At 47.5% G+C, this 21,322-nt stretch overlaps 1 protein-coding gene across 10 annotated transcripts in view; it reads right to left on the reverse strand.

Annotated features, from left to right (window-relative positions):
* The window catches only part of ST6GAL1 (ST6 beta-galactoside alpha-2,6-sialyltransferase 1), a 138,028-nt gene extending 120,009 nt beyond the window's left edge, over window positions 1-18,019 (reverse strand). For 8 of the 10 annotated variants that reach the window (XM_082393549.1, XM_082393540.1, XM_082393539.1 and 5 more), the window contains exon 1: window positions 17,605-18,019. The gene's annotated coding sequence lies outside the window, so the exon portion shown is untranslated. Of the gene's footprint in view, window positions 1-17,039; window positions 17,498-17,604 lie in introns of those variants that run through there. The other 2 variants (XM_082393546.1, XM_082393544.1) reach the window with 2 other exon arrangements.
* Window positions 18,020-21,322: the final 3,303 nt, after the last annotated feature.

A 21,322-nucleotide genomic window follows, 5' to 3' on the forward strand; every position in this document is an offset into this window, starting at 1 on the left:
GACTGAGACTTAACCACTGGATTTGGCAACACCGAGGTCACTGGTAAACCTGACAGGTGTAGTTTTTGTGGAGTGATGGAGGCAAAACACTGGTTAGACTGAGTGTGAATGAAAATGAGAAAAGAGAACTGCAGGGATCAAGGGCAGATGACTCTTTCAAGGAGCAGAGGAATGAAGCAGTAGCTGGAGGGGTAGTAGATGCGGTCAGGAGAAGATGTGTATGTGCATATGTGTGGGGTCAGTGGGAGAAACAACTGCCACAGATAGACAGATGGTGTCGGGGGGCAGATGGGAGTGGTCCATAAAGAGAGGAACATTGGAAAGAGAAGGTAGAACTGCGGAGTCAAGTCCTTAACTAAGGAAGGGAACAAGATGCAATACACAAGTGGAGGGGGTAGTCTTAAAAAGGAGCATCAACTGTAGCAACAGGCAGAAAGTAGAATATATGGGCATAGATTTGATGGTGGAAAGGTATGAAAGCAATCCTTTGCCATTATTTTCTCAGGTAAGTGGGAAATCAGTTTCTTGACTGAGAATAGAGATGGGAGAGGAGGTGTTAAAAATTTAAAGAGAGAGAAAAAAGTGTGAAACAGTCATGGAGATTGGAGAGAATGGCAGTGGTTCTCAACCAAGGCTGCCCACTGGAATAAATGAAGAGCTTTAAAGAAGGATACTCATGCCCAGATCCACCCCACAAGAATTTAGATTTCATTAGTTTGGGGTGGAATTCAGGCAGCAGTACTTTTTATAATCTTCCCCAGGTAATGACAACGGAAGCCAGAGTTGAGAACCCCTGGACCAAAGGAACAGAGTAAGATGACCTGACAACACCAAAGTCCACTTAAGGGTCATGGTCATGAATTAGAGTGAGACCAGTCAGGATGGTGGTATGAGCTCAGTAAATGAAAGCTGCTATGTTTATTATATCACCAGCTAAGTGATATAAACCATCCTTGTAGCAAACATAATTTTGCTTTTATCTCGTCCAAATGATTCACCCAATCAGTGTACATCATAGGGTTTTGAAGTCATTTGCAAATAACTCAAACCACAAATGTATATCCTTGAAGCTCGAGGAGGTCTCCTCTGGTTCTTTTTATGCAACACTGAGCACTGCACATGGGGTCGCTGGGCTTCCCAACAACTGCAGAAATCCCAGGTCACCCCTCCTACCCACCCTCCCAGTGTCCCAGTGTTAATAAAACAGTTCTGTGCCAGCGTTTCATGAAGCCCCTCCAGTCCACACCATCTGGAGCCTCTATTTTAGTAGGTTCCATGTTTGCAATTCTTGTCTGGTAATCATCTCTGCTCCCTCCAGGGAGGTCCCCCCTTGACCCTAGCCCTGAGCCTGGAGAGATCTCTGTGATAAGTGCCCCAGTCCAGCCAGGCTGGGCCCCTGTCCACGTTCACCCCACCACTGGAAAAAAAGACTGCAGACTCTATCTTGAGCCAGACTGCCCAGGCTCGAATGCCAGCAGAGGGCAGAAGCCCTGTGAGCTCGCCTGCTGGGGGAGCCCCTACTATTGGCTCTTGTCCCCCACTTATGGGTGGATCTACTGACAAGTCCCAATTGTGAACCTCCTTCTATCTGCTGCTGCAGTTCTGGGGAGAACATTCTACTTGCCTGGCAAACGCCTCCTGCTGGGGTCTCACCTCTTCTTCCCTGACCCCACCCCTGCCTCCTGCTCCCGAAGCACCTTGTGCAGCTCCTGTTCATCTGGTCCCTGATCCCACGTGCCTGTCTGTCCTCCTAGATGGAGGCTCCTCCAGGGAGAGACTGGGTCTCGTGTATCCTCATATCCCCAGGGCTTAGCAGAGTGTCTGGCCCGCTTGGTGACCAATAACTGAGAATAACTATTAAGAAGTGCGGCGATATTAAAAAGAGCGACCATTTATTCATCACTAGTCACATGCTGCCCTAGGTTAATCACTACATCGTACTCACACCAATGCTATGAGGCAGGAATGATGAACACAGATTGCAGAAGAGAAACTGAGGGTCGGAGAAGTTAAATTCCCAAATTCACATAGCTGAGAAGTGGCACATCTGGAATTAAACCCAAGTCTGTCTGGCTGCAAAGCCTATGATTTTTTTCTCAACGTCGGGGCTTTCTGAGAAAGGTGACCCTACAGATGGTGATGGAGTTGCCTCCCAGCCCTCCCACTGTGAGTCCCCTGGACTGGCTGGGAGACAAGGGTGGGACCCTCCGAGCCCAGAAGCATTTCCCTAAGAGGCAGCTTTCATCCGTCTCCTCCCTACCTGTTATTTCCTCTCCTCCAAATCTACAGGCCAGAATAAGCTGTTCATTGTGTAGAGCAGAAAAGGAACCGCCACAAACCCTCCAGCAGGAAACATCTTCTGGGGATTTATTCCTAACACCGTCATCATTAACCACCCCCACTCTCGCCCTGGGCCAGCATCCTCCCAACAGCATACAATTGACAAAGGCGATCCTGCAGTCTGCTCAGATACAAGATGATTCAGCCTAACTACTTTTTTCAGAGCTCCCTCACCGCCTTCCTCCCTCTCACCCCTAGGACACACTCCTATGACCCTGGTTCCCAGCAGGATAAGAAAAGGAAGAGCAAGGTCCCAAACTTGACTGCCCCGGCCAGGGCTCAGCTCCACGGATCAGCCCAGAGAGCATTCCCTACTTCACCTTGTTGCTTGTCTCTCACTCCCAAGGCCGGAAGTGACAGGTAGAAAAAGGACTATTCAGTGGGGCAGAAGGGCCCAGGGGAGCCCCAGGGTGTTCCTGCCATGTGCTCTCACACCTTGGCTTTACCTAGAGAGCACCTGCACGTGCAGACCGCATCCTGGTCTCAGCAGGCGGGTGGGGGCGGGGAGCATTGGGAAGACTGAGCTCAGTCCACCAGGCCTCCTAAGGGCGGGGCGCTGTGCAGAGAACCCCCTCAGCGTCCCTGCCGTCGGGGAGACGTTGTCTAACATAGCTAACTTTGTAGAACCTAGTAAGTACAGTGTAGGAGATGAAAGGTCTTCTCTTTGCTTTGGGTGCCATGAATTTGAGGGACTCATCCTGAGCTGAGGCTGAGCTAAAAGGCCTGTCTGGGCAGAGCAGAGACCAGGGGGGTGAGGAAGGAAGTGATCTCTTCGCCAGTAAGGCGTAGCTTGGCTCTCTCTAAAACCTCCACCACTGCCGCCCCACACACGACACACACAACAGGGCTTTGGGCCCCCAGGAGCACAGCAGGCCCCAACCTAGACCTTGGAACAATCCCAATCCTTCCTGGAGCACAAGTAAGTTGCCTTGAGCCACTCTAGCCCAGTGCCAAGGGCTGGCTGCCCGTCCACCCTGATGTGTTGCATCAGAGCCCAGTTTCTCTGGGGCCACGGCCCTGCCTTGTCCTCATCAGCGCTCCTAGTACTCCTAAAGCCAGCTCCAGAGTCCCCTGATGACTCTGTCCCTCCTGTCCCTTTTCCAGACCAGGAGCCTCTACCAGACAGACGTGGCAGGGGCCTGCTCGCCTGGCAGCTCCAACGTTCCTTCCCGCAGCCTGGCATGTCTGAAACACCCTTCTCTGCCCGGTATAAATCACCAAGCTGTTGACAGCCATCCCGACTCCACTCTGGCCCAGACTTACCCAGCAACCAGGAAGGGAGGCAGGAGCCTTCCCCGACCCTGCAGTGGGGAGAGCCAGACAGACTGCTTGCCTCGCTCCCCTCCCTCCACCGCACCCCCCAACAGCCCGCCCCAGCTCCCTCCACAGCCCCCAGCTGGTTATCTGAACCAGGAAAGCACAGCTTCTGGCTGGCTGACTACATTGTTTGTTGCAAGCCTGAGGGACCGTGTCCATGACTGTGAGAGTTTTTACAGACACCTGTGGGTGCTCGAACAGATGTCTGGAAGCTCTCAGAAGAGCGAGGGGTGTGTCAGCAATAACAAACCTTTCTGGGTGGCTCTTTTATCCTTTCTCATCTTTTCACATCTATGATCTAACTGGAACACAAAAACAAATCTGAGGGGAGGCAGCACCAGAATCATTATTCCCTTTTATGAATCAGGAAACTGGAGTTCGAATTGAGTAGCGTGCGACCACACAGCTTCTGGACAGTAGAGTCCGAACCACAATTTAGGATTTATATTTACCTAAAAATTTACCTAGAAAATATACATGCAAAATATTGGGCTGGCCAAAAAGTTCGTTTGGGTTTTTCGGTAAGATGGTACGGAAAAACGCGAACGAACTTTTTGGCCAACCAATATATGGCTATGTCATAGGTCTGCGTGTATGGAAATACATAAAACATATTTACCTATAAAAATGTTTTGATATTTATTTGTATTTGTATATGTTATGTTTCACAAAGGTGGCTAGTTCAGATCTTCTGTGCCCTGCAAATCACAGCACAGGAGAGAGACTATGGGCTTTGGAGTACAGACAGCTCAGGGGGTTCAATCACAGTCTTACCCTTGAGCGACTTTGGGCAGATAAGTCTCTCTCAGCTTCAGTTTCCTCGTCGGCACAGTAGGGATAATTATCACCATTCTGTAGGGCTGTTGGGCAGCCTAGAGAGATCTATGTGTCACACCTGGAACGCTGTGGGCACTTAATGAACAGTAGCTATTCCTTCATTCACCCTCTGTTCTCTGACCACAATAGATTACCCAGGGTTACCCAGACACACCACATAATTTCACTCCTCCCTGCTGGTGCTCCTGCTGTCTCCAGGCCAGGAATGCCCTGCCTCCCATCCTCCACCTATAGGGACCCTCTTCATCCTTCAACATCCAGTTCAAACACTATCTCCTTCGTGAAAACTTCCCCACTGTCCTGGGGACCCCAACACCCCAACTGTCCATCTAATTTACAAAGTATTTTGTTCTGCCTAGAGTCCAGTGTTCACGTAACTGACTCACCAACTTCTCTGTGAAAAGACAAGGCCTTGTTCATCTCTTTGTATCTCCCATCTCACTCCCCACACCCTGAGCATTAGTGTTTAATGATGCCTTTTAAATTAGCCTTAGTAGTTTGATTCAAATAAGACCAGTGGGGGGGAATGATAAATTAGGAACTTGGAATGAACAGATATACAATACTATACATAAAATAGGTAAACAACAAGGCCCTACTGTACAGCACAGGGAACTATATTCAGTATCTTTTGATAACCTATAATGAAAAGAATCTGAAAAAGAATATATATATATATATATATATATATACATATATATACATACACATATATATATATAACTGAATCACTTTGCTGTATACCTGAAACATTGTAAATCAACTACACTTCAATTTAAAAAAGAAGAAAAAAGATTAAAGAAGTAAAAAACTGAAAAAAAAAGACAAAAACAAATAAGACCAGCTCATTACTTTTTCAAATCAATCAATGCACAAAATTATACAGAGCTAAAAATCACCGAAGATCCCTGCATCCAGGAAAAAAAAAATGGATTAATAGCCTTCGTTGCATGTCTCTACATTTACATTTGGACAGAAGTGTGGAGGATGGAAGAATGCATGAAAGAAGAATGGATGGGATTGCTTAATAAAACAGCTGGGGGTTTTTTATTTTTTAATTTAATTAAACAGAAAAGTAAAATAGAGGAAAAGCTGAACTTTTAATAAATGTTTCTACATCAAAATAGATGTAATTTCCTTAAAGACTCCTCCAAGTTTAAGAGAAAAAAAATAACTGATTTACAATGTTGTGTTAGTTTCAGGTGTACAGCAAAGTGATTCAGTTATACATGTGCATATATTCATTCTTTTTTAGATTCTTTTTCCAATAAAATTTTTAAAAATAAAATAAAGGGTTAAAAAATTAATTGAAAGGTTGGAGCCATGATACTAACACCCTACTTACGCAGTGTGAGAGAGGGAAAGTTATCACCTAACGTCCTCCCACTCCCTCCCTCAGCTCTCCATTTCCATTACACTCTTTTCACTTCCTCCCATTCTGTTCCTTAGACTTACAGCCCACCCATGCCAAGGTTTTCTCTATTTGAGTAGAAGAAGGGCTCTCCAAATGACCTATCACCATGCCTTCCAAAGGGTGCTTTTGACTAATCTTCTTCATCATCAAGTAGGTTTTCCCATGAAGGGCTCATATGTGTTACAGGAAGAGATGAGAATGGCTACCTGCCTTATCCTTGCAGAGTTATGTAATTGAGTGTAAAAGTCTTCAGTCACACGACCTTTCCCTTGGAACTCTGTAAATATTTCCTCTCCATGTTCTCAAGTTTTGCTTCTGCTGCAAATCAAGTCTGAGACCAACATGACTTTTCCCCTGGGGCAGAAATGAATTGCTCCCAGTATCCATTTTCCTCATCTTCCTTTCAGTAATAAAAGGCCTTCTCCAAATCGGAGCTCTAAGAGGGTACATGGCCACCCAGCTGGAGATGTTTTCCCAGGCTCCTTTGCAGCCAGGCTTGTCTGCGTGATTATGTTTTGGTCAATGGAGCACTGAGAAGTGACCTGTGCCTCCACAGATAGCCCAATTACCCTTCTGAGTGATCTTTTTACAATCTTTTTACAACCTTTAGATCTCTGATTTTCTCTGATTAGTTTCTTCATCCTTTTTCTCAGCATATACTGTGATTTTCCTCACGCCTTCTCTCTCTGTTAGTAATTCAGTTTTCAGTGGATTCTACTTTGTTCCTTTATTAACTTTTCCTCTAATGATGTAGTTTGTATCCTCAATTTTTTTCCTTAGCTCTGTAATTGCCCTTTTTATTTCATTCTGTAGTTTCATCATCTCATCTTTGAGCTCTCAATTGATTAGTTTTCAGTAAACTTTATTTTTTTTTATTTTTTATTTTTTTTTAAAGAGCAGGTGATATACAAGCTGGCTTTTTTATTTTAATTTTTTTTTTTTATTTAAACACTATTTTTTATTTATTTATGGCTGTGTTGGGTCTTCGTTTCTGTGCGAGGGCTTTCTCTAGTTGTGGCAAGTGGGGGCCACTCTTCATCGCGGTGCGCGGGGCCTCTTATTATCGCGGCCTCTCCAGACGCGCAGGCTCAGTAATTGTGGCTCACGGGCCTAGTTGCTCCGCGGCATGTGGGATCCTCCCAGACCAGGGCTCGAACCCGTGTCCCCTGCATTGGCAGGCAGACTCTCAACCACTGCGCCACCAGGGAAGCCCCAATAAACTTTATTTTGAATGAATAAATGAATGAATCTTCCTACTGCCTCTTCAGCCCAAGAACCAACTCCAACCCAGAAATTATCTTGGGGGATGGGTAGAATAAGCCATTTATCACTGAGTGAGACAGAATAATATTACTTACGTGCCATGCCTTCCACCTTCCTGATCCTACCCACCCTTCAAGGGACAGCTCAAAGCCCACCTGCTCCAGACTCTTCCAGCCCACCCAGATTGCTCCCTCTCCAGCCCCCAAAGGGCTTCTCTGAACTAAAAGATCCACAGGTAATGCCTGGGCTACTTAATGAACTTGGACCTTTTGAGAAAGGGGATGAATCTTCTCCTTCTCCCTTGTTACACCTGGTTGGGCAATAAAGGTTTTCTTTGAAGAGTTCTGGGCTGCTGATTCTCTGAATGAAAAGGAGGATGAAAACTAGAACCGAGACTCAGAAGAGGCCTTCAACATCAGACTCACTAGTGAGAACACCATAAGGCAGGTGGAGGAAGAGAATTCAGCAAGGGTGTGACTTCTGAAAGATTAATAGAGACAGAAGGATCACCTCAGTCTTCAAGGCAGACCTTCTCGGCCCCTGCAGGCACCGCTGTGAGGGTTGAGCAGGCCTACATTCAAGTTCAAGCACCTCAACTCACTCGCTGTCTGACTTTGAACAAGTCACCAAACCTCCTTCAGCCAGCCTTTGTTTCCTCACCTATTAAACAGAAATGATAATAGTATATGCCACCATAGAGAGGTTAAGAAAATTATATTTGATGATGGGTATAACGGTTCCAGCTTCATCTCCCAGCACTTCCTGCCTTATGTGTTCCCCTCTGGGAACACTAACCTGCTAGTGGCTCCCCCGCACATGCGATTCTCTACCCCACCCCTTCACTCCTGCACTCCCTTTTCTCCTTCAAATGCTCTTTTCCCAGAGGCTAGCAGCTACTACCCTCTACAACCCAGCTTAGGTAGGTCATAGGTCCTCCAGAGAGCTTACCCAATCTCACTGTACCATCTTCTCAACCTCTGTATACATCCAAATCATAATATTTATCACATTATATTGTTATTAACATCCGCATGCCCACCTCCAACTAAGCTCTTAAAGGAAGAGAACTGTGGGGCAATTTGGGTCTATGTTCTAAAAATGAGCATTGTGCATGGGCCACAGCAGGCACCTAGTGTTACTTGAACGAATGGACAAAGCAAGGACTCTGAGAAAGGAGGAAGAGGGCGATACAGAAAGTTTGTCTGCCACTAACTTCTAAGGCCCCGCCAGTTACACTGAATGCGTGTGTGCATATCTACAATGTGTGTTCTTAGGGTAGATGCTCCCAATGCCTAGCGTAATGCCTAGCACACAATAAACATTTAGTGAACAACATAACGTTGAATAAACTTTACAAGAGAAGAGATTGTTCAAGCGCCTACAAGCACAGCTGCAGATAAGCCCTTAACAATGCCAATATTGAGTTCCATTTACCACCTAAAGGCATCAAAGGTAGCCAAGCAATGGTACCCATTATTCTGCAGCCACGCTCACTACCGGTGGGTGTGTTTATTCCGGTTATAACCAGATAACGAGTACAGGTGCTTTAAAAGGCAGGTGGGAAAAAAAAAAAAAAAAGGCAAACCAGCCTTGACGAAAATAACTCTTACGAAAAAGGGGAATAAGCAAATGTATGTTGAATCCGAATGTCAAGCTATTCACACATGGCTGTCCCATGAGTTCTTCCATTCATCTGTTCTTAGGGGAATGGTAGAAAGCTTTCATCAGCCCCATAAGGAGAAATTCAACCAAGCTCCCAGGGTAACACAAGGACGAAGGGCTTCTCAGCCCCAAAGGACTGGGAATGATTAGCAGTGGAAAAACCTGTAACATGATGTAGGGAATGAGCTACACCCAGTGCCAGCATCACTGCTTAGCAGCAGTGACTCTTGGGGTAGTTCCCTAGCCCTCTCTGAAGCTCAGCTTTCTCATCTGCAAAATGGAGCTGATGATACCAAAACACCAAGGCTATGAGGACTGGATAAGGGAACAAACAGGGCCTTATCAGGGTCAGGAGCACAGCAAAAGCCTAGAAGATGGTAAACTTGCCATGTTTCCCTCACTAAGACTTGGCTAAGACTTAAGTCCAAGAGGTTCTTCCTCATCCACAGGAAAGAAAGAGACAAGCATTTCAACTCCAGCTCAGAGGACCTTTGAGAGGTTGCAAAGGGGAGAGTGTTCCTAAAATTAAAGCTGAATGACGTCTCAGTCCTGTGCTAGGGAAACCAGGAGATGGATGCAAATTTAGAAAGACTGTAATAAAAAAAATAAAAAAAAATATTACAATCATCCTCCTGGGACATGTAGTTCTTTTCTGGTTGCCAGATTTCCTGGTCATCTAAAGTGTATGTGATATATTTATTTCTGTGGAAATAATTTATGAATATAAAGTCAAGTTGAGCTGAAGCCAAGGACAAAACAGGAGGAGGGTTGCCAAGATCCAGGGGAAACAATGGTCTAAGTCTCCTTTGAAGGCTTCCATTTTATTCCACCTTTTTAGAGCAGGTGAAAAAAGCTCCAGTCACGTTGTCCGTAACTCGTCCCACCCCCTCAGTCCTATATTCCATCTCTCTGCTTCTTGCCCCACAGTCATAGACTCTCAGAGTTGGAAGGGGCCTTACCAGGCATTTAGGTCAACCTCTCTGAAAAGCAGGGATCCTCTGATGGCAAACAAGTTCACTTGAGACTTCTGCTTACATACTCCCATGGCAGGGAGTTCACCGTCTTGCAACCTAGGCTGTTCCCTGGTTGGGCAGTTCTGCTGAGTAAGTTCTTCCTTATCTGCCATTCTGCAACTCTGTACTGGTTTTCCTCCCCCCAGCAGCAACACAGTGTAACTCTAATCATTCTTCCACATGAAGAAACTGCCTCTTATTTGATCTCCTGCAGGCTAGAACACTCCAGTTTCCACATTTATTCTACCTCCAATATGGTGTCCTAAACCTCTGTCTTCCAAGTAAGCCCAGTTCTGGGTGTGCTTCATTTTCTCATGATCTGTACAGGACCCGGCGAAACATGACTTTCCAGATGGGTCTGAACAACAAGGTAGAGTAGAACCGGCACATTCCTTTCTCCAGAGCCTGAGATCAATTCCTCCTCTTCTTCGCTTCTCTCTCCTCCCTCCCATCACTCAAGTTCCAGTCCTCCCACCAGATGCCACCGACCCTGAGAAGAGAAACAAATGTGGAAGAGCCAGGGATGGGGGAATGAGGAGAAGGTGATGACGCAGTTCAGTTTCTTGCACTTGCAGCCTAGGGCACCCAATCAGGCAGGCCAACTCCAAAAATAACCTTCCATCCAAACAGCCGGCTCTTAGTAGCTTCCCGGGAGCCCTTCATTTCAGCTTTCCAGGGCATGGTTCTCAGTGTTCCTGCACCCATTCTCTCGCCACCCTTTCCAGAGCTTGATGGACTGACTTCGTTTAACCATAACATTTACAACCAGCGTTCCATATGTCCAAGGTCTAAATACACTTAGAAATATATTTTTATGGAAATAGATAAATATCCATCAACAGAAGACTGGTTAAATAAACACATCCATGATACAGGCTGTGATGCAGCTATGAGAAAATAATCTGTATATACTGATATGGAAAGACCTCCAATACCTATAGTAAAGTGAAAAGGGCAAGTTCGTAAAGTTGCAGTTACAATGTAATCCATTTACTGAGTTTTTTAAATGTATCTGCATATAACCACGAATACATACATATGTACACCCAAAGGGGGCTGAAGGACCCACAACAAACTGCAAACAGTAGTCACTTGGCAGAGAAGTGGGATTGGGGGAAATGACAAAAGGTAAGGTGGTTAATTTTTTTACCCTATTCTAAAAGAAAACATTACATTTATTATTTGTGTGAAGAAGTCCCTAACTTTATGTATCGTTTCCTCTTTTTATACTTGTTCCCCATTTGATGATCTCAGAGCTGGAAGGGGCCTAGAGAGCTGCGAGTCGAATCCCTGTGGTGGCAGGCGTCCTGCCCAAGGCCACACAGCTAGCTCGAGACAGCCGGAGGAGACCGCAAGTCACGGTGCAGGCCCGGAGATAATGGGAGTCCCAGTGGATTAAAGAGAGGACTTTAATTTAATTACTAAATCAAATCAATTTTCTCCTTTTAGTTGAGTCAAAAATTCCTACTTGGGAGCAACAGTGAGTTAGGAGAGACCAAGACAACAAACTTGGAGGAGAAAGGGGAGCCTGGTGTCTTCCCATGGAGGAAAAGAGGCATCAGAGAAGATCTGTTTCTCAGGCACAGCTGGCAGGGTCTTACCTTTTCTGGGCTTCCTTGCCCTCATTCATAAATCAGAGGGAAGGGGTTGAGTGAAAGACAGGAGAGTCGCAAGCATGGGGTGCCAGCTACTCATCTGAGTGAAGACCTCATCTTCAGAACGAGACAGGCAGCAACTCTACTTGAAGGCATCCTAGTACCACCAGGCCGTCAGCCTCTGACCTTCATTCCATACGGAAACTCTGCCTCTGGGCAGGGAAGGCTGGGTTCAAGTCTGATTCAGGGCCAACTAATGCTGAGTTGCTTGGGCTGTCACATGGATTATTTCATTCAGTACTCACCAAATTTTTTATAAATGTGTTTAAAGAAATTCAGAAGTCACTTGCTAAAAGCATACAACTGGTAAAGGGTGGGGCCTTTATGCAAAATCAGGTCTCCTGACTCTAAATTCAGTGCTCCTTTTATCGCATCTCTTTGGGACACAGGACACAGCAGGAAAATTCACTTGAGCAGTAAGACTACTTAAGTTTTACTGGCACTTTCTATCTCTCTCTCTGTCTCTTTCACACACACACACAAACACAAACACACACACACACACACACACACACACACACACACACGGTTCCATAGGTAACAGTGACAGCAGACACGGGCTCCAAGAGCAGCACGACCCATTGCCTCAAATATGCATCATGCAACTCAGTGAAATATTTATGGCTAAGCTGAAAAGATGTCTGGGATGTACTTCAAAGTCATATGGGGTAGAGTGTGGGGTTATAGACCAGCCATGAGTTTTGATCATTGTTGAAGGTAAATGATTATAAATGGGGGGAAGGAGGTAATTACACCATTCTTTTTACTTTCATGTGTTGGAAATTTTCCATAAGAAGACTTTTGTAATGCAGCATGCAAGTGATCATTTCTCTCTCAATTTGTCACCTGGTAGGAGGTACCACTTTAATTAACTTTCTGCCTGCTATCATGGTAAGAAAAAATATTAGGACCAAAAGTTTCTGCAGCTTGTGAAAATCCCAATTATAACACTAATAGCTATCACTTACAGAGGACTTCCTGTAAACCTGGCACTGTACTGGACCCTTTAACTATGATTTTGTTTAATCCTTACAATGGTCCAGTGAGGTAAGGGCTGTTATGCCCATTTTACAGAGAAGGAAATTGAAGCTCGTCTATATTGGTGGTAATTGGTGAACAAGAATTCAAATCCTGAATTACGCTCTTAATTCCTACTGTTCCCACAATCCTATGGGAATTATCTGGAATATGGACAGAGATTTATTCACAAACATTAATCATGGTGTCAATTACAATAGAGAAGAATTAGAAGTAGTTTGACAGGCCCACAGTGGCCCTCGTCCAGGAAGCCTTCCGCACCGCTCCAGTCTGGGGTGGTTGCCCCTCCTCTGCATTCCCAGGATACCCTGAACTAGTCTCTTGTCACCCCATCTTCTCCATTGGACCATGAGCTCTTCTTATACAGTTTTGGTTTAGAGTGGGCACTCGAAGATGGGAGGAATGAATTAATAAACGACCCTGGAGTTGCTTATTTTAACACATATGGAAACTGAAAACCAGGGTGTAAAAATAAATTGTCACAAGGGCAGGACTAGAACCCAAGGCCACAGGCAGGGCCCTTCTCTTTCCATTAGACTTTAGGTTCTTCTAACATGAAAAATATATATATTTTTTAAATGGTATCTGGATGCTTGAGGCATGGTTGGGAAAGGAGAAAGAAGCTGGAGACTCCTTCCTCTACAGGCCTTCACTGAAATGCCCACTGGAGTGATCAGATCCCATGGGACCATGTGACCTTGGAGATGCTGATATGGTGATGAATGAAAAGGTGCAGCTTTAATGAGGATATAAACTGTAACATGGGTATGTGAAAAGGTTAAGTAAGAAAGCCAAGAGTAACTGTACTTGCAGTATGTTCTCTACCATTTAGAAAAAACAAATCCACTAAAAAAAAAAAAAAAAGACAAGAAGGAAAATTGCCAATTGTTAACAGTGGTTGCCTTTGAATGATGGAATTTTTTTTGCTGTTTCTCTATACTTTTTTGTACTTTCCAAATTGTCCTCATTGGGCATGCTATATTTTTATAATCATAATGACAAACAAAATTTAAATCACCAAGTTGATTCTAAAGGCTAACCTGACCCTTCTAGTAATGACTTAGAAAGTCACTCCAGCATTTTAATGTGATGATACCACATGGCTTACTATGTTACTGTTACATGTACAACTATAAAAAGTACATCTGTCCAAGTCAGAATATATGCAGTATACCTGCAGACAAGCAAGAAAAAAGGTATTTTTTTCCCCAGTTCAGTTCTTACTGAATAAGTCACTGATACCAAGTCTAAGCAAATTCTCAGGACTCTAATGTTCCAGAATATTACTGCAAATTTCATTAATGAATTATTCCTGTCACTTTTTAATGCAACCACATCTTCACACTTGTAGAGATCCACATTCTCTTTGAAGCCTTCCCTCTTCCACTCTCTTGCTGACCACCTGCTCTTGGTTTAACTTATGAAGAAAAGGGACAACCCCGCCACCACAGAGGTCAATTTTGAGATAAATTAGATCTATTTTCTGTGGGCTCTTTAGGGCAATTTCTTTTTATTTTTTTTTGAATTTTTGAATTTTATTTTATTTATTTTTTTATACAGCAGCTTCTTATTAGTTATCTATTTTATACACATCAGTGTATACATGTCAATCCCAATCGCCCAATTCATCACACACACACACCCCCTGCGGCTTTCCCCCCTTGGTGTCCATACGTTTGTTCTCCACATCTGTGTTTGAGGGCAATTTCTGAGGGGAGATCCAAATGTGTTCCAAGCAGGGGTGGGTGGCCAATGAGTGGATCTGGCCCTTTGTAACTCCAGGTCCAGTACAGGAACCATCCCCACACTGACCTGCCTGCTTGTCAGTAAATATGGAGTGCATGAATAGAAAGACTTTAGATTGCACTTACCTGGGTGGGAAAGTTCTGGGTTCGGTTTTTTTATTTGTTTTTTACTAGGTTTATTTACCTTAGAGTCACATACACTTCACAACCGCCCAAAGGCCCTTTTTACCGTCTGGCAGACATTCACCCCAGTTACTGACTAGGTTGGGTCTCTCATTTAAGCACAGGGCTTACCCAATGGGGTTATTCTCCAACCATCATTCTCTACCACTAAAAAGCTGGTGAGCACCCAACCCTGACAAGAGGTCGGAAAAGGTGTAAGCATAAGTCACGTGACTTAATACCCACCACAGCCCCAGGAGATGCATACATGTTCTTCCCCTTACATTATACCGTGTAGATGCAACTGCCTGGTCCACAACGAACACAGGAGAGGAGGGTTGACCCAAACCCGATCCTCTGCTTCTAAGGGCCAAGCAGTTTCCACTGCCCCCAAACAGCCTGTGCAGAGACTGGGCAGGAGGGACTTTCATTGTACAAAGAAGGACACCGGAGCCCAAGAAATTAAGTAGCATGAAGAGCTAAGTGGGGTCTCTCTTCTGACTTCTTGCTGCCTTTCGTTTTACAATCATAGTTTAAAACAGCTCCCTACTGGGGAAGCACAAGGCAGAGGAGTCCAGGGCAAGAGTAAAGTGAACCAGTTAGTAAACACTAAAGAAAACCGATCCCCAATGATAACTACCAATATAATACTCCTCACCATATCTACCATTGGGATCCAGGGCTTTGTTTAATAACCAAAACCTATTTAAGTCCTTAAGGAATTCATTCTGTGACTTAAAGGGTGTTGTTATGACAACCATCATAACTTTGACTGTACTCTGGGGTACCAACAAAAACTCATTTGATGCAACAGTTTCCCTTTCACGTAAAAAGAGGCACTAAAAGCAGACATCTTGCTGTGTGTCCTTAGGCGTGTAATCTCTCCTATCTGAGCTTCAGCTTTTCCGTTTAGAAAAACTGGCCAGGTGATTCCGTAAGTTCCTGACAGGGTGAGAGTCCTGATGAGATCTCTAATCAAGTGCCAAGTGGAATTACCACAAAAATGAAACAGCCTGGAAACCCTAAGAAAAGAAACAGGTGCAATCAGGAGATAAGAGGGACAGGGTGAAACAGCACGTTCGCTTTGGGGAAACCCAGACTCAACGTGTTTTCGTTGGTTTTCCAACTTTTCCTCTGCCAAATGCAAACATAAGTAGCTACTTCGTGAGACTCTCATTTTAAAAAATTTAATTAAATAAAATCAATGAAAACAATGCTTTGTTCTCCCACAAGTGACTCAGGAGTAGCGCCCTAGGAGACACTTTCTTCCTGGAGTGCTTATGCCCAAACAAAGGCCTCCTGGCACAGGAGGGATGACAGGCAAAACATCCAAGTCTCCACAGCCAGCCGGGCTCCAACTTTGAGGGGAAAGGGCAGCCAGAAGAGAAAACGAACTACACTTATGAAAGGCTAGGAGAGTAAGGAATTACTAAATCTATCTTTTCTCAAATGGGTAAAGAACTCTTGAAAGGGATAATGGAAGGGTGCAGCTTTCAATCTGAATTACGTTCTTTGTTTAACTCTATTCTGCCTAAGGCCACTGCCTTTTCAGCCAACCACAGAATCCCGGTTCTGCCTTTAGTCGACCGCACGGCAGTGTTCAGGGTGGGAGTTGGCAGAACCGGACTCAAGTCCTCTCTAGGTGGCCGATTTCACTCGGTTTAAACTTGGACAAGGAGCTGAACCCTCCCGGCCTCCGTTTCCCGGCCTGTAAAATAAGAGGGTTCACTGGATGCTCTCCAGACTCCCAAAAACCGGGGCGCAGCGCCGGAGGCCCTCCAGTTCCGCCCCCCTCCCCCCCGCCCCAGGGACAGGTTAATCTCCTGCGCAGCTGGCCAAGGTGACGCCTCAGCCCGACCGCTCCGCAAGCACAAGGGGGGCGGTGCCTAGGTTCCCGCGCACACCACCCACTCCCACAGCCTGACGGGCTTCCTTCTGCACCCACACCATCACCTACCGAGCCAATGCATTCCCCCGCCTCCCAACCACCTCACTGCTGCCTGAACAGGTCTGATGAACTAAAATCTGCAAAGCTGAGCTGAGCATACGTAGGCAAAGAAAAAGCAAAACAAACAAGAGGCCTCTCTTTCCGGACCTCGGAATTTCCCTCAAATAAACTCGGAGAGAACTGAAAATCATAGCGTCCCCACCTAGAACAAGAGTGCTCGGCTGGCCTTGTTTGTACAAACACACAACAAGCCAAAAGGGGCCAGTGACACCGGGGCTGGCCAGACGCAGGGACCTACTAAGGCAAAGCGCAAGCGAAACCCAAGACTGCGCTGGGCGCCGTTTAAATCGAACTGCTCTTTCTGCAGGCTAAGGAGGCACTCGCCGTCCCCAACAGAGGCAGTGCAGAGACAATGGTGCGCTGGGCATGGTCTTTTTTTTTGGAGGGGGACCCACAGACCTTTAATTCAACCCCTGTCCCTCAGAAACCACCGTGAGGTGGAAGTGAGGGGTGGTCCGGGTCATCTCAACTCATGCACCACGGCCGGGGACACACTCCCGGCCTGGGGTAATCTTTTGTAGCTTCCTTCTCTTTTCGTGTTTCCCTTTTTAAGTCTGGCAATTTGGTCTGATACCCAAGTGGTACCTTTTAAACGGGTCTGTCGTCTTCCTCCAGCAAGTGACGCCCCCAGCGCCGCTCCCTCCCCGGCAGCTGAGACAATGGCCGGGTTGCGCAGGGCGGCTCCTAAGGGCTTGCGGCGCGCCAAGCTCACAGCACTGGGCGCACGTGCATTTGTTATGGTACCTGTGCCCCCACCCCCGCCGCGGGCCTCAGTTTCTCCGTCTGTAAATCCGGCAGGCGAGATGTGAAGGAATCTGGACTCTGCAAGGCATTCCCCTCCCATGCTGACTGTGCAGTGGAGAAAGCGGGGTTCCCCGCGGCCGCGCGCACGTGTGTTTGTTGTGGGTCAGCAGGCTAGTGGAGCCTGGGAGAAGCCAGGGCGGCCCCTCCGCCCGGATTAATCCACAGACACCCCCAGCCAAAGGGTGGCCGGTCAGCGCGGCCAAGGCGTCTGAGGGGTGCTGGACACCGATTCCCTGCGCCCTAGGCGCGCCCCGGACCCCGCCGCTCCGCTCCCATCCTGTGCCCCTTCGCTCCACTCCTCCCGGGGGGCTCGGGCCGCGCCGCCGCCCACCGCAGCCCTACTCACTCGCTGCGCTCTCGGCCGCCGAAGCTGCGGCAGCTCCGCCAGGTCCACGCCCCCAGCCGGCAGGCAGCGGGTTCCCTTTGTTAGCGCGGGGCAGTGCCCCAGGCGTCTTCCCCAGCCCGGCCCTGCGCGGGACTCCCCTCCCCCGGATGCCTCCGGACTCCTCGCCCGGCGGCGGCCAGAGAGCCCGGGCGCTGGGATCCCCAATGCAAGAGTCCCTGAAGGAGGGTCTTTGGGGAGGAGCAGGGGGGACACGGGATGAGGGGTGGCGCGGACGCGGGAAGGAGGGAAGAAGAGTGCGGCGAAGGGGCGGGGGAAACTAGCCGTCTCCGTTATGCAAATAGTCGGGAAAACGGGGTGGGTCCCCTCGCCACACCGCGCCCCAAACCGGCCCAGCCCTCCGGAGGTCGCTAGCGAGCAGGCCTCGGGATTAGGGGTGCCTGGTTAGGTGGTGCACTTAACCCCCGAGTGATGCTAGGATCCGGCTTCCCCGCCCGCCCCCCCTCCCCCGAGGGCGGGCCGAGGGCCGAGGGGGAGGGGCAACGCGGAAGGGCAAGGTTCCCAAATACTGGCTCTACCCTAGCCTCACAGGTGGCGGAGGGTTGAATCCAGCACTCTCCTAGCAAGCAGAGACTATAAATCCTGCCTCTGCTACTGACTGGCTACATGACCCTGAGCACGTCCCTTAACCTCTCTGAAGCCTCGAATTCTTCTTATGTAGAATATGAAACAACAAAATCTATTTCACAGGGTGTGACAAGAACCTCCCACACACTGCAGATACAGAAGGGAAGGAGGGTCGGCGAGTCCCTACCCGTGGAGATTTCCACGCCAAGCTGTCTGCAGGCTGGTGGGCAGGAGGCCTCAGGGAGGGTGGAAAAGGGAGTGAGGCTCCTTCCTTCACTGGGGCTGAGCTGGGGCTGCCGGGAGGAGGTGAGAGGAAACCACTTGTTGAGCAAGCGTCATCAGTAAACACTGACCATCCCTGGTGACCCCGGGGACCACTTCCCTAAGACAGAAAACCACCCTGTAGGAGGGCCGGAAGCGACCTTTGGCCACCAATGCAGTCCCCGTAGAAAAGACGTGACTACCAGAGGCAATAATCATCTCCCAAAGGTCTATCGAGGGCGCACTTGGCACCCGGCTCTGTACTTGGAGGGAAGGAGTGGTGGGGGAGAGGAGACAAGGAGAGTGGAAGGTAGTGTGGGTCCTCTGGGAACAAGAGTCCAGTTCACACTAGAATGCGTGAAGCCCAGGCCCAGAACTTTGTCTCCAAATCGAGTTGTCCTCTCCCCACCACCATCCTGGGAAAGGGGAGGTGGCATCCTCATCTCATCAACAACATCCTTCTTCCAAACACTGCTTCCCCCCCACCCCAGATCCTGGACCCCTCCTGCTGTCACTGCTGGCCCTTCCCAGCTGCTGAGGATGCACTACTGCTCAGTACAAAGAGCTCCAGCTGGAGAGGGTGACAAGCAGAGTGAATTCAAATCTCTATGACCAACTAGCTATGCACTCTTATGTAAGCTCCTCACTCTGTTTATGTCTGGTGTGGAGAAGGTGCGCATCACAGTAAAATGAATGAGTTGAAACAGACAAACTCTTAAGACTATTTCTGGGAGGGTGATACATTGACTTTATTCCGAAAAAAATGGAAACAAGACTTTGTGCAGGGGCATGACATACCTCTTTGTGTTTTACACTGATTCCTCTGGCAGTGAGCCTCCTGGAAAATGGATGGCAGGATCAGAGATGAAAGCACGGAACACAGAGACCAACTTGGAAGTTAACATCAGTGGAGATATAATAGGAGTGGTAGCAATGACAGAGGGAATGAGAAAAGGACATCCAAACAATGGCTACCATTTGGGGAGCAAAAGCGCTCTCTCCTCATCATAGGATACGTGGTGGCCTTAGCCCTATCTTATGGATGAGGAAACTCAAGTCACTGGGAAATGGAAGAGCCAGAATTTGAACCTCCTCCACATTAATTGAAAGCATTCATCATTTCCGTCCTCAGCATCACTTTTGTGTCAACACTACTTAGGAACCAAGAACAAGAAACAGGGGAGAGTTTTCTCTAGAAGGTTCTTATCACCAGAAGAACTCCAGCCAAGGTATGGAGAAAACAGGAGACAGGCTCACTCTGAATTCTTGGCTTGCAGGACTAGGATGACCAGAGATGACAGTAGAAGCCCAGGAAGATCCTGGGGCTCCAAGGCAGATGAGGAGGCAAGTAGCAGTGCCGCTGGCAAATTTCCAGGCTGGGAGCAGCTCTGGGTTATTCCCTTTGGGGGCTGCTCCCTCAAGGTTGCTGTGTCTTCAGAGCCTTTGGGGCCTTCTCACCCATAAGTGAGAAGCAAGAGGCTGGACCATTGGATGGGGGATGGTCCAGTCCTCCCGAGCCTATTTATGAGGCTTCATTCCTCATTGTCTCTGGAGCCCCTGCATTGACAGCATGTTTTCCTTAGAAGCATAGATACCTACTTTCCCTCTGGACACCATCTCATCTCCCTGCCCCCCACTGATCTCAGCCTTTGCCCATGAATAATCTTTTAGGTCATGCCTTTCTCAGTCATCATTTTAGGCAGTTTACTGGCTAATGCAAATAATGCCTCCCTGCTTTTTAACATTCGTTTACAACAATCCACTGGCAAACAATATTTTCATAGCACTCTTGAAGTGGAGGTTAATGTTATTACAAAGTCTTGGGTGGGGGCGAAAGGAGACGCAGGCAGTTGAAAATAACCTTCTAAACTCTTCTTCCTCACCCCACTATAGATATTCATCAAGCCCTTAGATAGCTCTCCCTCCTCTGCATGCTTTTGTTAGGGGTACCACTGACCAAGACCGCCCACCCTGGTCAGGCCCGATAGTAAGCACTTGCATGCGTTATCTTTACAACAGGAGGTCCTGGTAAGGAACGCAGAACTAACAAGCTACCACCAACTGGAAGAATTCGGAAAGGTCAAAAGGAGAGAGGAGACGCCAGTCCATATGTCCTACCAACCTCTCAGAATCCTTCTTGCTGGAACCCATCTTGGCTGAGCGATGCACGCACCACCAGGAAAGACCCTGAGTCAGAATGATTGTCCAGAGACAACCCGGAAACTAACCCATCACCATAAAACCCGAGACTGTGAGCCATGTGGCAGAGCAGTTCTCCTGGGTTCCCTTACCCTCCTGCTCTCCGCCCAGGCGCTCCTCAATAAAGTCTCTTGCTTTGTCAGCACGTGTGTCTCCTCGAACAATTCATTTCCAAATGTTAGACAAGAGCCCACTCTCGGGCCCTGGAAGGGGTCCCCCTTCCTGCAACACTTTCAGCACCTATTGTCCAACATAAAGGTAGGCTCCAGGTTAAAAGAACCGCTCTGTGATCTGTCTGAGCCCTCTACCTTGGGCCTCAGTGCTGCCAGCTTCAAGGATGAAGATACCCAGACACAGCTAAGTCTCTAAAACCCAAGTCAGAAAATAGAAATAGAGTAACAGCATCTGTAAACTAAGCACCCGAGGACTGCTCCTGCTGTCCCTACATGGATGGTCCAGTGGAGCATGGAGTGGGCCAGGGGAGAAGAACACTAGAGGGCAGAGGCTGGACAGTAGAGATAGGCCTCATGGGAGGACTGCAGCCGCAGGACAGGGAAATGGCTGGTGCAGCAAGCAGTGGCCTGATGGCTCCACAACCTCAGAGTGGGGAATCGGCACGGTGTGATCAGGATAG

Source organism: Balaenoptera borealis (assembly GCF_965194805.1).
Source record: "Balaenoptera borealis genome assembly, chromosome: 5".
Taxonomy (NCBI): Eukaryota; Metazoa; Chordata; class Mammalia; order Artiodactyla; family Balaenopteridae; genus Balaenoptera; species Balaenoptera borealis.